The sequence below is a fragment of the Dipodomys spectabilis genome, unplaced genomic scaffold, assembly GCF_019054845.1.
Source record: "Dipodomys spectabilis isolate Male_0828 unplaced genomic scaffold, ASM1905484v1 ptg000254l, whole genome shotgun sequence".
Lineage (NCBI taxonomy): Eukaryota > Metazoa > Chordata > Mammalia > Rodentia > Heteromyidae > Dipodomys > Dipodomys spectabilis.
Genome location: NW_024870931.1, coordinates 720,654 through 735,257, shown reverse-complemented (window position 1 = coordinate 735,257; position 14,604 = coordinate 720,654). Strand labels below are relative to the sequence as shown.

General features: G+C 36.2%; 1 non-coding gene across 1 annotated transcript; it reads right to left on the bottom strand.

Annotated features, from left to right (window-relative positions):
- Positions 1–13,871: 13,871 nt before the first annotated feature.
- Positions 13,872–13,978, bottom strand: LOC122124927. The gene has a single exon (XR_006150688.1). It is a non-coding gene; the product is annotated as a U6 spliceosomal RNA (small nuclear RNA).
- Between the last annotated feature and the right edge of the window lie 626 nt (positions 13,979–14,604).

The following is a 14,604-nucleotide window of genomic DNA, read 5'->3' as shown; positions in this document are numbered from 1 at the left end:
ATTCTTGCTTGGTTTCTTCATTCATGACTGACTGAGTCTGTACTATTTCAACCAAGGTTTCACTCTGTCTTTGATTTAACAATTGAACATAAATATCTCATGGATTGCTACCCCAGCCATCTGTGAACCATGATCTTCCAATCTCAGCCTCGTGACTATATAAGAATAGGGATGAGACACTGGCATCCAGCTTTATTGCCAAGTGTTTTTTTGTTTTGATTTGTTTTTGTTTTTTTGTTGTTTTGTGCATTCAAAATCTGTAAGGAAAACAAATCACTTATAACCAAGAATATTCACATAAAATGTGTGTTGTTTAAATATTACTTTATTAATGTTATCCTTTTACATCCACATTATGTGATTTGATTTTTTTGAACTCTATTGTTGCAAATGGTCAAATCACATATATAATTTGAATCTTCTTTTCTTGGTTTTAGAGTGTGTTTCAAAACAGAATTTACCAAGGTTTAACTCTGCACTACAGAAGCAGCACCTTTATGATTATTCAATACCCTGTAAATCATAAGTTCATCACTTCTTGTGGCACCATATGAGCCTATAATACCTCCACATAGTTTAGACCTCAATGCCGTGCACTCTTCTGCCAAATATGCAAGGACATCCTTTGTAATTCTCCTTGGATTTTCACTGTTCTTCTCTCTACTCTCCCATGCTAAGTCCTGTGATGATCATGTTGATTTTCTCCCCTGTTACATTCATCATTGCATCTTGGGAACTACTGTTATGCACTACTGTACTTCTATCCATTCTCCTTGTGCTTCATCTTGTACCCCTCTCACCGCAGAGGGTCAGAGATTGAGGATATTTTCTTCACTCTTTAGCTCAGACATCTATCTTTACTTTCTAGCAATACATTCATTGAATTCTTTCTGTAAAGTCTAATGCCTTGAAAATGATTACTGCATTTTCATGGCTTTGTTATTTGGCATTGGGGAAGTACATAGATCAGTAACTGTAACTTAGGTAAAAGAAGAATGCAATCATGCCTCCGTAGATGTTGTTCATTGGGTAATGTTTACTTCAAGGTCTTCCTGCCTGCTTTCTATTCACTGTTTATTTTTAAAGTAGCCTTTTCTTCTGGAAAGTATTTATGGGCCTAGTGTAGATCAATTCCTACTTTAATTAGTCATTAATTTTATTCCAACATCATTTTGCAGATCCTTCTGAGTTTCTTCAGGGTCTGTATAGTAATACTTCACATTCTTAGATATGATTTTAACATCGATGCATCCGATGATAAAAACACATTGCTTAAGTCACCATTTTGATGATTGAAAAGAAACCATGCTGCAATCTCACTATATCGCAATTTTCTGGTTTTAAATTCTTTTAGATTAGAATTGATGCTGGAGAACGAACATTCTGTGTACAATTTTATATTTTCCTAATTATTTTTAGTATACTTTCCAATATTGTATAAAGTTAAAACATTACTACTTACTTAGTTTTAGGATTTCTAAAATGGTTAGAGTAAAAGTTCTATTCATTCACAATTTTAAGACAGCATTGTCCATTATGACCAAGTGAGATATTTTAAACTTTTTATTTGTGGTCCTTATTGGTGGTGCTGGGGAATCAAGTTCTTAGCTTCATGTGTCTTAGTCTACTGTGTGCCTCTGAGCCTGATGTGACCTATGGTTTTATTTTCAATCAACTGGGATAAAGAAAAATTTCCCTAGGAAGGATTTAATACTTGGTTACTTTCTCCAGTATCTCTCACACACATAAAAGTAATATAATTCTACACTGACAGAAAATGGTGCTCTTATATTTTATTTATTAGTAGTAACTTTTTGTTTTTTGTAGCCCCACTCTTCACTATGTCTTGCACATTTGCTATCCCTCCTTCCCATAAAACTTGACTAGATCAACTGGAAACCCACTTCTAGTCACCATCCTCCTTAAAAAGCTCAACCTTAAATAACCTACCCCCTCGTAGCAATGCTAAAAACTTTCAAAGGCCTGACTGCAACCAGACTCCTTCCTGAAAGCCCTCCTCTGCTTTAGGGAAATCCCTCTTCCACTCCACCCCTTCCTGGAATCCCTGCTGTGCACCACCAGAAACCAGGCCACATCCATATCTCCTTCTATGTCCCACCTTGCTGCAATAGAACCCCACCTACACCAGGCTCTTCCCTCAAATCCCCACCTCGTCCACCAGATGAGATCCGCCCCTAACTACTCTAGTCCCTCATAGTCGCATTGCTCCCATATCCTAGTACCTCCAAACTCCTCCCTTCCCTTTCATACCCCATCCCCAACCAGCCTTTTCACTCCAGCCCCCATGGTTTCATCAGAATCTCTGCCCATAACTAGCCTACTTGTAAGAGGCCTAATCTCTCAGACACAGCCCTGAAACTACCACTTCCCACAAAGCCCATCATGCTATACCAAAAACCCTTCACCTCCCTATAACTGCCCTTGAAGCCCTGCTTTGCTTGGCCAGAAGCTTCTCACACAACCCATTTTCTGCCTGGAAAGGCAGCACTGCTCCACCACAACCCTCTCTACCTCCCACATCTACTCTCTCAATGCCCTGACTTGCTCTCCAGATAACCCCCCCTTGGCTCCTCCCTCAGTTCCACATCCTACTCCACCAGATACCCTGCCCACAATTATCCTACACCATTGTAATTCTTACATTCCTTCTCAAAGCCCCTCCTCCAACTAGCCCCATGGCTCCAAACCCTGCCCTGCTCCTGAAAAACTCCTCTAGAAAACCCCCACCACACTATGCCATTTCTGGACACCCACATTGTTTCACTGGAAACCACTGTTCCAGTTGACCTCCTTCTGGAAGCCGAGAAAACCTCCCCCACACTCTCCCATCTCTCGACACCATCATTGCTTCACTGGAAACCACTGCACCAGTTGGCCTCCCTCTGGAAGCCTCACTAGACTCAACTTTAAATCCCAGTCCCTTCATAGTCCCTTTTGGAAGGTTGTTTTGCCCTGCTGGAAATCCTGTCCATAGTCCATGTCCTGCCTTACAACACTGAAATACCCATCCAACCTCACTCCTCTTTTCGAAGTGGTAACTGGCAACACTAGAAACCCCATCTTAACTAGTCTAGTGCACTGGATCTTATCACTGCTCTCACAAAGCCCTGGTCCTGAAAAATGCCTCCATACATTGTGTCTACATCCTGCTCTGCTGGAAACCCCACCTCTACCCTAACACACTTCCCAAAGGCCTGCCATTCTCCATGAGAAACTCTGCCCCTTACTAGCCTATGTCTTCCTAGTACCACCCTGCCCTCTCAAAGCCACACCCTGAAAAGCCACTCCCTCATAGCTCTGCATTCCTACTCCAGAATCCCCACCTTCTATCAACCTCTTCTTTCCATTCTCTGCCCTGCCTTATGGAAAACCTCACCCTACATGTCCCACAAGGGCTCACAGTGTTCCACCAGATCCCCTCCTCTAAGTAACCTCCTCCTTTGTAGCCTTGTTCTTCCTTCTCAAAGCCCTGTCCCAAACATCCTCCACCCCAGTGACCCCACCTTCTTCCAATGAAAACCTGTCCACCTGCCAGCCTCCATCCTAAATCCCACCTACAGCACAAGAGACCCCTCCTCTATCATGTCTAGTACTTGCTGTTCCCTCCCTGATGTCTCAAAGCCCTACACAGACTGGCCTTTGCCCTCAAATCCCTGTCCTGTTCCACCATACAGGCTGTGCCAATACGAACTCCTCCCTTACACCAGACAGAGCTCCACCAGAAACCCCATACCACCTCATCTATGAAGGTCTCATCTAGTAACTTTTATTACAAATGTGATTTTGAACATATCTGGGGAAATAGAAGTTCCAGCCTCCAGCTGGGCTCAGTCATAGAGAAGGATTTGTGCCTTTTTTTGACTTTTCAGCTAGTCCTGACAATGTAAAGTGCTCTTGTCTAAAACTGGATAAAAATCAGGCCAGTTTAATTTCAGGTGACTTCCCCCCCCCCCCCAGCCTTCCTCCAACAGAAGGGATGCAAAAGACCAATTTTTGAAATGCCTTGCTAAATAAGCAAGCCCTGGGAAAATGAAGCTCAACAAAGTTACTTAGATTAAAATAAATACTGTCTCAAAATTTTCTTTCAAAACTTTAAAATGTACATATAACTGATTTTGATTTTTGCATGCTTAAAAATCTGAGTGTGTTTTGTATGTGCTTGTGAACATGTTCATGATAGAAATTGTCAACATGCTATAACAATTGGCTGAGTTTAAGTTTAAAGTTCCAAAGGTTATGAGATTTGATCATTACTAAAAAAATTTTAAAGCATTTTCACATTGTTTGAAATAGCTTTTTAAGGATTCTTTAACTTAAAAATTAGAAAATCTGGTATTTTAGAATGCATAAAGCTGTTTACACTGTAATCAAGATATCTGGCTTAATAAAAAGGAGAAATTTAGAAGCCAACAGAAGACCTATCGTTAGGAGTGAAGGATGAACAGGCAGAAGTGCAGTTCAGCTGGTCATGCATGGTGGAACAGGCCCTGGGAAGAGTCCACGCATCGTGAATTAGGGCAAGCGGGCACAAACGCAGTTCAACCAAATCTAAAGAGTCGGATTGGGTGTGTGCCCATTCCACAGGAAGGGCCAAGTGGCCCATATTTATTCTGTCCCTTTTCCCTACAGATAGACACTGGAAACATGATGGTATAAATGAGTGATGTGAAGATCTGATTAACATTGCTAAAACTGCCCCTTGGATGTGTTAAAATTAAAATTAAGAAGACCTTAAAAAGAGGATCAAATAGTTTATTTGTATAATGTGGTTTGCTCTCTGATATTCTGCCATGGGATATGTTATTTTTAAGGCATAAAGGTGTTAAGTCTAGCTTCTTGGTACAGTGATGGTGATTCTAATTTTTGCATTGAGAAAAAAATGTTATTTGAGCTTAAAAGTTTTCATGTGTATCTGTTTAAAAACAAGCAGCCAAAAGGAAATGAGTGACACCTAGCCTCGAGAGTTTAAGGGGTTTTTCAAAATGCAACTAAAAACTAAAGTATAGAATATTAAAACAGAGATGAATAGGAGTCTTACAAATTAGGAATGGATTTCTGTATATAAAGTTTAAAAGTAAAATTGTTCTAAACATTTGCCTCAAAGTACAAAAAGGAAAAATTAGAATTACCAAAGTTATTGCTTAATTCCTATTTCAGTTTGGTCTCATAGGTTGTTTTTTTTTTTTTTTTTCCATAACAGTTCCCAGCAGATCCACAAAAAGGAGTGAGGATTCTTGTAAGTTTGTCAGATGTAACTTTGGCTCTTAATAAGTTTCAGGTGAGAATATGCTTAAAAGCTACTACTATGTTGACTGTCTTTTTGCTTTTAATTGGAGTAAAATGGCCTTTTATGAGACTCATTGATCTGAAAACTGGTTCGAATCCAGCCTGGGCAGATGAAGGTCTCTGTGAGAATGTCACCTCTACTCAGCCAGCAGAAGGCAGAAAGAGCAAGCAGACCTGCTTTAGGATTCAATGTGGCAGAGTGCTAACCTTGAGCTGTAGAGCTGAGGGACAGCACTCAGGCCCCAATTTCAAGTCCAGCAACCAACTAATGGAATTGCCAATGAGGCATTGTTTCCAGTGTGAAAGAAGACACTCCTTGGACGAAAGTAATAGAGGAGCAGCATCCAGAGACCATAAGCCACTGCTTAGAAGGCAGAAATAATGTCAGATCCTTGAGTCATTTGTGCATGGCCCTTCAAAAATTGGTCAGAGCCAGAAGGTCATGGGAAGATAGTTTGTAAGCATGTCTATGACTGAAAGGGACAGGAACTTGTCAGTCATCTGTGATATTAGTAAAAAGCTAAGGTTGCAAAATGTGGAGGATAGTTTAAATCCCAACCCCTGTATGTGCCAAAAGCTCTAATTGGCAGTAACTTTTGAGCTGACACCACCTACATGAAATTCATCTTCTCAGGAAAAGTTTGTAAACCTGAGAGTGTGTTTCTATTGATATCTGTCTGAAGGCCTGTATAGGTATCTCAGACATTGTTAGGATTACTAGAGATCACGTTCCAAAGCCATTCATAAAGATCCTTTTGCAAACCAGAAGACTAAAGAAGCTCCACTGCTGTAGCCAGAAAAATGGTCTGTGCATTTGTCAAAAGTTAAAATATTGTTCTTAACCTCTTTGTAAAATAGGCTAAGTTTATAGGTTCCTGACTAGGTAGGATCAACACTCCTGAGTCAGCTTCAAGAAGTGACAGAAGATGAATCTTTGCCCATCATCCCTTATTAAGAACAAGGGAAAATATTCACTTTTTAAAAAATGTGGCAAAATAGACAGAAGGAAAAGGCATGGGAAATAATAGTACAGGCCTGAGTCCTTTATATCTGCTTAGAAAATACTAGCTTTATTAAAAGATCTATTTGTTTAAAAAGTTCTCATCTTGGTAAATTGTCCTGGGTTATTGTGTAAATTGTCTTTAAAACTAATGGAGTCACAGCCTGCCAAACGTATGCAATGTATCCTTACCAGTCTATGTAGGAATTTGCAGTCCAGCACGAGATGTGACAGCCCCTTGGAGCCACTGAGAGACCCTGCTGCTGCTGCTGCACATCCTAATGGGTAAAGTTTAACAACAGCCTGACAGTTACCTGGAGGAAATCTACATCATCACTCAGATCACCTCCACCGTGGTAAAGGTAGACTGCACTCCTGACTGATTCCATCACCTGAAAATGCTTCCCGGTTGAAAGCTGCTACAACTAAGATCGTGTGGGACATTCTCTTGGTAATATGCAGTAATTCTCTATACTCGCACAGTAGATATTGGGAACAAGGATATCACTGGCTTGCCTTAGCCTTTGGAGTCTAAAAGCCACACAAATACATTAGTTTTCATTCATCCTAACTTCAATTCAACTCATCTTTCTAAAAATAGTTTTTAGTTTCACTCATTATCTTGTCTTTATTGTAAACCTAACCCTAACCCTCACCGTAATCATACTCTAATCTTAATATTATTAGCAGTTTTCTATTTCACATTCATCCTAATTCTAACTCTACTTGTTATTCGAAGATTTACTTTGTTTGACCCTAAATTTTCCGTTTCCCTAATGCTTACACTAAGCCTAGCTGGAACTAAAACCTAACTTTCACCCTAATGATAATCCAATTCTAATGTTTAAGAAAAATACTCTAGCTTTTAATCATTCTAATAAATACTCCAGTTTTCACTCTGGAAATGAGTTTCAGTTTGCCCTAATTCTCACAAATTTTCTGACTCTACCTCGAAAGTTATCTTGTTCCCTAACAGGAGCCATTATATTACTTGTCCTCACATTCTCTTACCAGGAAAAATACCGTAGTTTCCATTGATTCTGCCTTTTTCTGAACCACTGTATCTGAAAAGAGTTTCAGATTTACTTACCATCTAGTCCATTACTTAACGCTAACTCTCAACCTAAACCTGTCTGGAAAACTCTCATTAATCACTACAAGAATGATCACTGAGAAATAAATATAATTATAATGTTCTAGTTACTATTCAGCCTCATATATTTGCTTCTACTTGTTAGTGAGCACAATTTTATACTAAAAGCTTTATTATTCGTAACAGTAAATATAATCAGAAGAAAATACTGACCCTAATCTTAATCCAAATTATATGACAATACTAACACTAACACAAGTACACTAGTTTTCACTCATCCTTCCAAACATAGGTTTCAATTTTTCCAATATCTTAGTCATTTTCTAACCCTAAACGTAATCTTTCTTAACTGGAACATTGAGAATAACCATCAGCCCAATTGTGAGTAGATTCTAATATTAATAGCAATACTCTAGTTTACATTCATTCTAATTCTTACCAGGCTTATATTAAAATTTACCTTCAATTAGACCCTCATTTTTTTTTCTCCTTCACACTATGCCTAATCATGGCTGGAATCCTAACTAACCATTACCTTGACACTAATCCTATCCCAATTCTAAAATTTATGAAAAATGCTCATTTTGTGCAATCCTAACTGAAATTCCATTGGTAATTCTTGAAATAAATTGTAGGTTTTCTGTAAACCCTACAGATTTTTCACTCTTAACTCTGAATGTATTTTGTTCCAAAACAGGCATCATTATACCCATTGATCTCAAATCTTGATTTTATGAAATACATTGTACTTCCATTATCCCAGCTTTTCCTGAATTCCTAGAACCTAAAAAAAGGTTCAGCTTTACTTAATATTTAACATTTCTTTTTTTATTTTTTCCTTTTTGTCGGTCGTGGGGCTTGCACTCTGGGCCAGGGCATAATCCCTGAGTTCTTTAGCCCAAGGTGTGCGTTTAACCAATTGAGCCACAGAACCGCTTTTATGTTTTATAGTGGTTAATTTGAGATAAAAGTCTCATGGACTTTCCTGCCTGGGCTACCTTTGAACTGGGATCCTGAGAAAATAGCTTCCTGAGTAGCTAGGATAATAGGCCTGAGCCACTAGTTTAACCCATTTCTTTACTCTATCCTCAACTCCAGTTAACCAGAAACCTAATCTAAATCACATTCTGATTTAACACCAAATGGTTAATGTAAGGAAAATTGTCTAGATTCTATTCAATCACACATTTTTTTGGCTTCTAATTCTAATTGGAAAACTAAAATTCACCTTAAAGCTTATCCTTCCCTAACCCTAACCGGAACAAAAATGTATCTCACACTTTAAACCAAATTATATCTGAATGTTTAAAGTAACACAGACTGGTTTTCATTCATTCTTCTTAAAATATGTGGCAGTTTTACACAATGTCTTACATGTTTTTCTCATCTTAACCCCATTCTAACTGGCACACCTTTCCTAATCCTAAACCTACGTATAACCGAATCATGTTAGTAGCAAGCCACTTTTTTCATATTTATCCTAACTCTTGCTCAGCGTGTAGGTCTAACTTTTACTTGCATTTTGAACATAAATTTTTAACTGTTTTTCTATGTCCTGTCAGGTTTTATTTTACATTATTTTTAAAATTTTTATTTTGTTGAAAAGATGCTTTAAAGAGGGATTAGTTACATATATAAGGTAAGGAATACATTTCTTGTTGAGCATTGTTACCCCTTTCTTTCTTGTTCTCTCACTATCCCATCCCTCCCCACTTCTCATACCTTTCCCTTCCCATGGTATAAACTTCATTTTCAACATAGTGTCTTGTGAGTATCATTGTTGCAATGTTTCATCCTGTGATGAACCTAAATTTTCTATTTCTCTAATCCTAATTCTAATTCTGTCAGAGATCCTAACCCTAAAAATAATAATAATGATAGCTCAATTCAAAAGTTAACAAAAGATATTCAGGTTTTTATTTATTCTATTAATTCACTGTACATCTTGAATTAACTTGCAGTTTAGCTTAAATCTTCCAAATTAGTTTATATGTGCATATATAAAGATGTAATTTTATGTGAAAAACAGAAGATCTTTGGAGGAAGGAGTAATGAGAAAGAAATAGAGGGAGTATAATCAAATACCGTTAAAGATTTTATGGAATTGTCACTTCTGACAATTAATATGTATTAACAAAATAACTAAAAATTAATAAAGAACACACTGCCTTCTAATGTTCTTTAAGAGAGCCATGATCTATCTTCTGAAAAAAAAAACTCGTGTTAGATAAACTTTGTCCATGCATAATTTATATTGTTTGCCAATTATTTAACTTAATGAATAAAAATTTATCAAATAAGATTCCATGACAAAAATATAAAACAGTTACTTAGCAATTGTTTGAGAAAAAGTTATTGTCATGAGTTTTAAGAAACGGAATTGCTATTTCCCTACAAAACAATGACTTAGGTTTACTAATCTAGTATTTGTAGTAAGTTTAGAGAACATAATTGGCATGAAAAACAACTGTACATCTTGTTTCTTGAATGAGTGATATTTTAAACATTGTCTTTTATTCAAATAAATAATTAGGTTTACATTTCAAAATAAGTTCAATTTTATCTCCTTTCAGAACAAGTACTTACCCTGCAATTAAATGTACTAGCATATTCAGGTATTTAGAAGCTAAATTTTCTATGTTTTATATGTGGCTCTACATATTCAGAATGACATGATTTTTTTATTCATAAATGTCTAACGTCAGATTTTTGCTTCATCAATAAAAATTGGCTCATGAGGTTGTAGTGAAGGCTCCAGTAACCAGAGTGGTCAACACCATTTCCTGAATTCTAAATTTTAAATCAAATCATTTTTAAGCTTTGATAATATCATTTATTGTCTCTTCAGAGCAATTAATCTAAAACAAATACTACTTTTAAACATTTCACTCACATTGTAAAGAATATTAACATAGGTCAAAAAGAGACTATTCCAGACTCATCATATTTGGTGATCTTAGTGTGAAGAATGCAGAGAGTAGAAGGTCCTTATACTCAATAAATAGTTTTGGTTAAATTAAGTCATATATCTGGATTTCTAATTTGGAGGTTAATCACATGGAAACAGGAAAACAATAAAAAAAAGTACTTTGGAATCAACAGAAAAAGATATTTGTGCATGTACCACAGTTGCTTTATTTGTTTGTAGGTGAACACTGGACTTCGATTTCTATCTTAGCTGTTGTTGTGAATAATGTGAATAACAATGAATTACAGATATATTTATGAGTCACCCAGAGAGAAATAATCACACGATTGGTGGGACAGATGATATTTCAACTTTGGATTTCTTTAGAAAACTGCATACTACTTTCTACAACGAGAACACTAACCTGTATTTTGACCAAGAGTGTTGAAAATTTCCTTTTCTCCACACTGTCGCCAGCCAACATTATTACATTTTGAGTTTTTTTAAAGGGCAGGTTTTTACTGTGTGCAGTACCCAAGACTGGCCTTAAACTCAAATCCATTTACTCCAACCTCCAATCACTTGGAATTACCAGCCTTTACCTCCACACCTGGTTCCTTGGATATTTTTTATAAGAGTTATAATAGTTAAGAAGTAGTATCAAAGTAATTTTGAATTGCATTTCTCTAATGACTTCTGCTCACAAAGCATTAAGCTAGCACAGAAGTTGTATTAAATACAAATTTGTAAATCCGCAGGCAATTTTCAGGGCTTTTTGGAAAACATGTCTATTCAGAACTTTTGTCCATTTTTAATCAAGTTTCTTGTTAATCTCATCTTTAATCTCTCTATAGAAAATCAATAATTAATTCAAGGTAGTAGAAAGGAAAAAAATTAAGCAGCTCCTAAAATTTTTAAATTTTTAATAACATGATATTGCTTAAATCATTTTCTGTTAACGCTTGAGACTATGTAACTCAATTTAGTTAGACCTTTTACAAGGCTATATATATTTTATTTATTTTACTTTGATTGTTCTTTCCAAAGCCTGTACGGCTAATTTCACTTGCTTTCTTTCAGTCTCATGTAGTTCAGATTTGAAACTGAAGAATAAATGGAAGGAAGCAAACAAAAAATACAGTTCCCCTCATCTGATGATGCCTCTACAAGAATGAGGAAAGTGTTCATCCTTCTAAGGACCTATGATTAAATATCAAAAAGACATTTTATTCTTCTAGATCTTCCTTATCTTTGCTATGTAACTTAAATGAAGTAAAACACAGTATACTGCTCAGATTCTTTTATGTTTTATCAAGTTTGCACATTTTTATATGGATTTCACCTCAGTCTACAACATTCCTTCATTGTTCTGTCTCTGATATTTTTACACTATCACGACATAAGATAACCAGTTTGATTTACAGCATGAGAAGTTATCCACCTGGCTTCCTTGGAAGCTGAGCATGGTCAATAGATATTACTTCTGGTTGCTAACACTACATGTAATGGTTTCTGTACTACTTATCATATTCTATTTAGTATTTAAAAAAGAATGCTGGCTAAACTCAAAGGTCATTCATAGGTTTATGTTAAGTGTTTCACAACTTTTATTCTCTTACTTCTTAAGATAACATTTGGTATAATGCTAATGTTATTACCATTGTAGTGTTGGGAAAAATTGTAGTAAAAAACTGTAAGTGCATGGCCCAAAGATACACACAGTGAGGAAGGAAATGAGTCAAAGTTTCCAAAAGTCTTTCAGCAATACCAAAAAGGTGGGTAAAATCTCTCCATTCTCTTATACTCTCAATTCAATATTCATATTGTCCAAGAAATAATAGCATAGCAAATATTTCCCATGGTGATTGTTTTCTGTCACATTTTGTCTTCAACAGAGTGTGTTGGTGACCTTAGGTTATCATGCACAGAGCTGAGCTTACAAATTGAGGTCCGAAGACAGCCAAATTTCTTCTGTCCCACAGTTCCTGTTTCTTTTTTAAAAAGTACTAAAACTTTTAAATATCATCACTTACTATCTTTTAACAATCCCCAAACGAATTAAATTGACATATAATCACTCAAAAGGCTTTCAAATTCGGTGATGATAAAACAGGCCCCCATGAAGTAAATTTTCTTTTACTTTTAAAATTGTTCTAAAAGCCTTGTGCTGGCTGGTCTCACCTATAATCCTATCTACTCTGAATATTTGCTCAGGAGACTGAGATCTGTGGATAACACTTGGGATCCAATCAGGGCCAAAAAAAAAAAAACTTCATGAAATTATTTTTCAAAATGTTTAATGAACTAGCAAAGAGCCAAGAATTGCTTATATCGTAGTTTATATTGTAGCTCACCAATCTAGATAGGAAAGGCCTAGTAAGGCCTTGAAGCCCTGATTTAAATTCTGAGCATTCCAATATACATGCAAGGTGTTTGTTCTCATGCACGTGCGTGTATGCTTGCGCGCTGCCGCACTCACACACACACACTCATTTATTCAAATTACCTTCATATCAGTGTTCTGAATTAATTTCTTTGTTAACAATATTATATGGGTAAAATAGAGGAAATAAACTCTTCCACCTAAGAACATTTTTATATGTTTTTTTATGGTAATAATATTGTGCAGAGGGGTCACATTTACATGAACAAGGAAACTAGTAAGTTTCCTAACAAGCATTGTTACCTCCTCCTTTATATTTCCCCTACCATCCCTTCCCTCCCACCTCCACAAGTACACTCCTCTCCCCCTTCCTTCCTCCGCCTAAATTGTAAAGTTCATTTTTCAACATAGTGTCTTGTGCATCTCATTGTTACAATGGGTCAACCTTTATCGCTATTTGAGCATGTTTTCCCTTCCCCTCCCCAAATTAGAGAAGCATACATACAAGATGTAAGTGTACCAACTTCAAATACAGAGAAAACAGGGGTTATAGTGTGGGGAGAAACATACAAAAAACAAAAAAAATGACATCACACATTATAAGTACGTTAGAAACAATAGCAAGAAACAAAAACCCACTTGTGTCCCTATCATGGGGTTCAATTTAACATCATCTTATCTGGTTATATGCACATATCTTTTGAACTTTTCTGCTTATCCCAGACATACATTCGTTATTGAAAATAAGGGAAATCATGGGACCTATATTTCTTTGGACTTGGCTTACTACACTCAATAAATTTTTTCCAAGTCTTTCCATTTCCTAACAAATTGGGCGATATCATTTTTTCTGATGGAGGCAAAGAATTCCATTGTGTATATATAACACATTTTCTTGATCCATTCATCTAATGGGGGCATCTGTGTTGGTTCCATATCTTAGCTATCGTAAATAATGTTGCAATAACCATAGTTGTGCTGGTAGTTTTAGTATGGTCTTTTTTATGATCATTTGGATGAATCCCCAAAAGTGGGATTACTGTGTTATAGGGGAGTTTTATGTGGAGTCTTCTGAGGCACCTCCATACTGCTTTCCAAAGTAGTTGAACAAGTTTACACTCCCACCAAGAATGCAGTACGGTTCCCTTGTGGCCACATACGTTTCAGCATCTGTTGCTGTAAATATATGGAATGCTCCAAGACTTTGCATGTCATCCTTGCACAGGGTGTATGCTAATCTTCTCTGTATCATTCCAATGTTAGGGTATGTGATGCTAAATTGAGCACAGAACAGTTTTTATATATAAAGTATAATTTTTAATTGATTTTATTAAGCTAGGCAATTCAACAAAAAGTAAGTTCAAAAGAATTGTTGTGAAATTATAGAATCATGTATTTCTTACATAAGCACACAATTAAGAATAAAATCAAGATAGACATGCCAAAAACAAAATAATTCCAGATATTTGTAGTTCAAGAGATGTGTAGGAGGAGAAATTCAATTATTCTATACAAGGCACCTGTCAAAATGAACATTGCAGCAAGTGTTAAGGTTTGTTAAAAGTTTTAATGTTTTAAATATGCTTAATTTTGGGATTTTGCTTATATATGCCAAAAATAGGACTGTTTGGCAGGTATAAAACTTTTCTGTAAAGTATTTATTTAAGATTTATGATAGCAGACATTAGGTACTAAGTATGTACATTTCAGAGTTTATGGAAACTTTATTAATGAGAAGTTGCAAAGTCTTTGTGTAAAGGAGCAGAGTGAAGAGTTACGACTTTAACTACACAGTTTCTGTTAAAAGTTTAGTGATTCCTTACTTTATTTGTTAGCAAGGAATAAATGATGATATAAGCCATAATGTACACATGTATGTTACTATTCACACACATACATATTCTCATGTATAC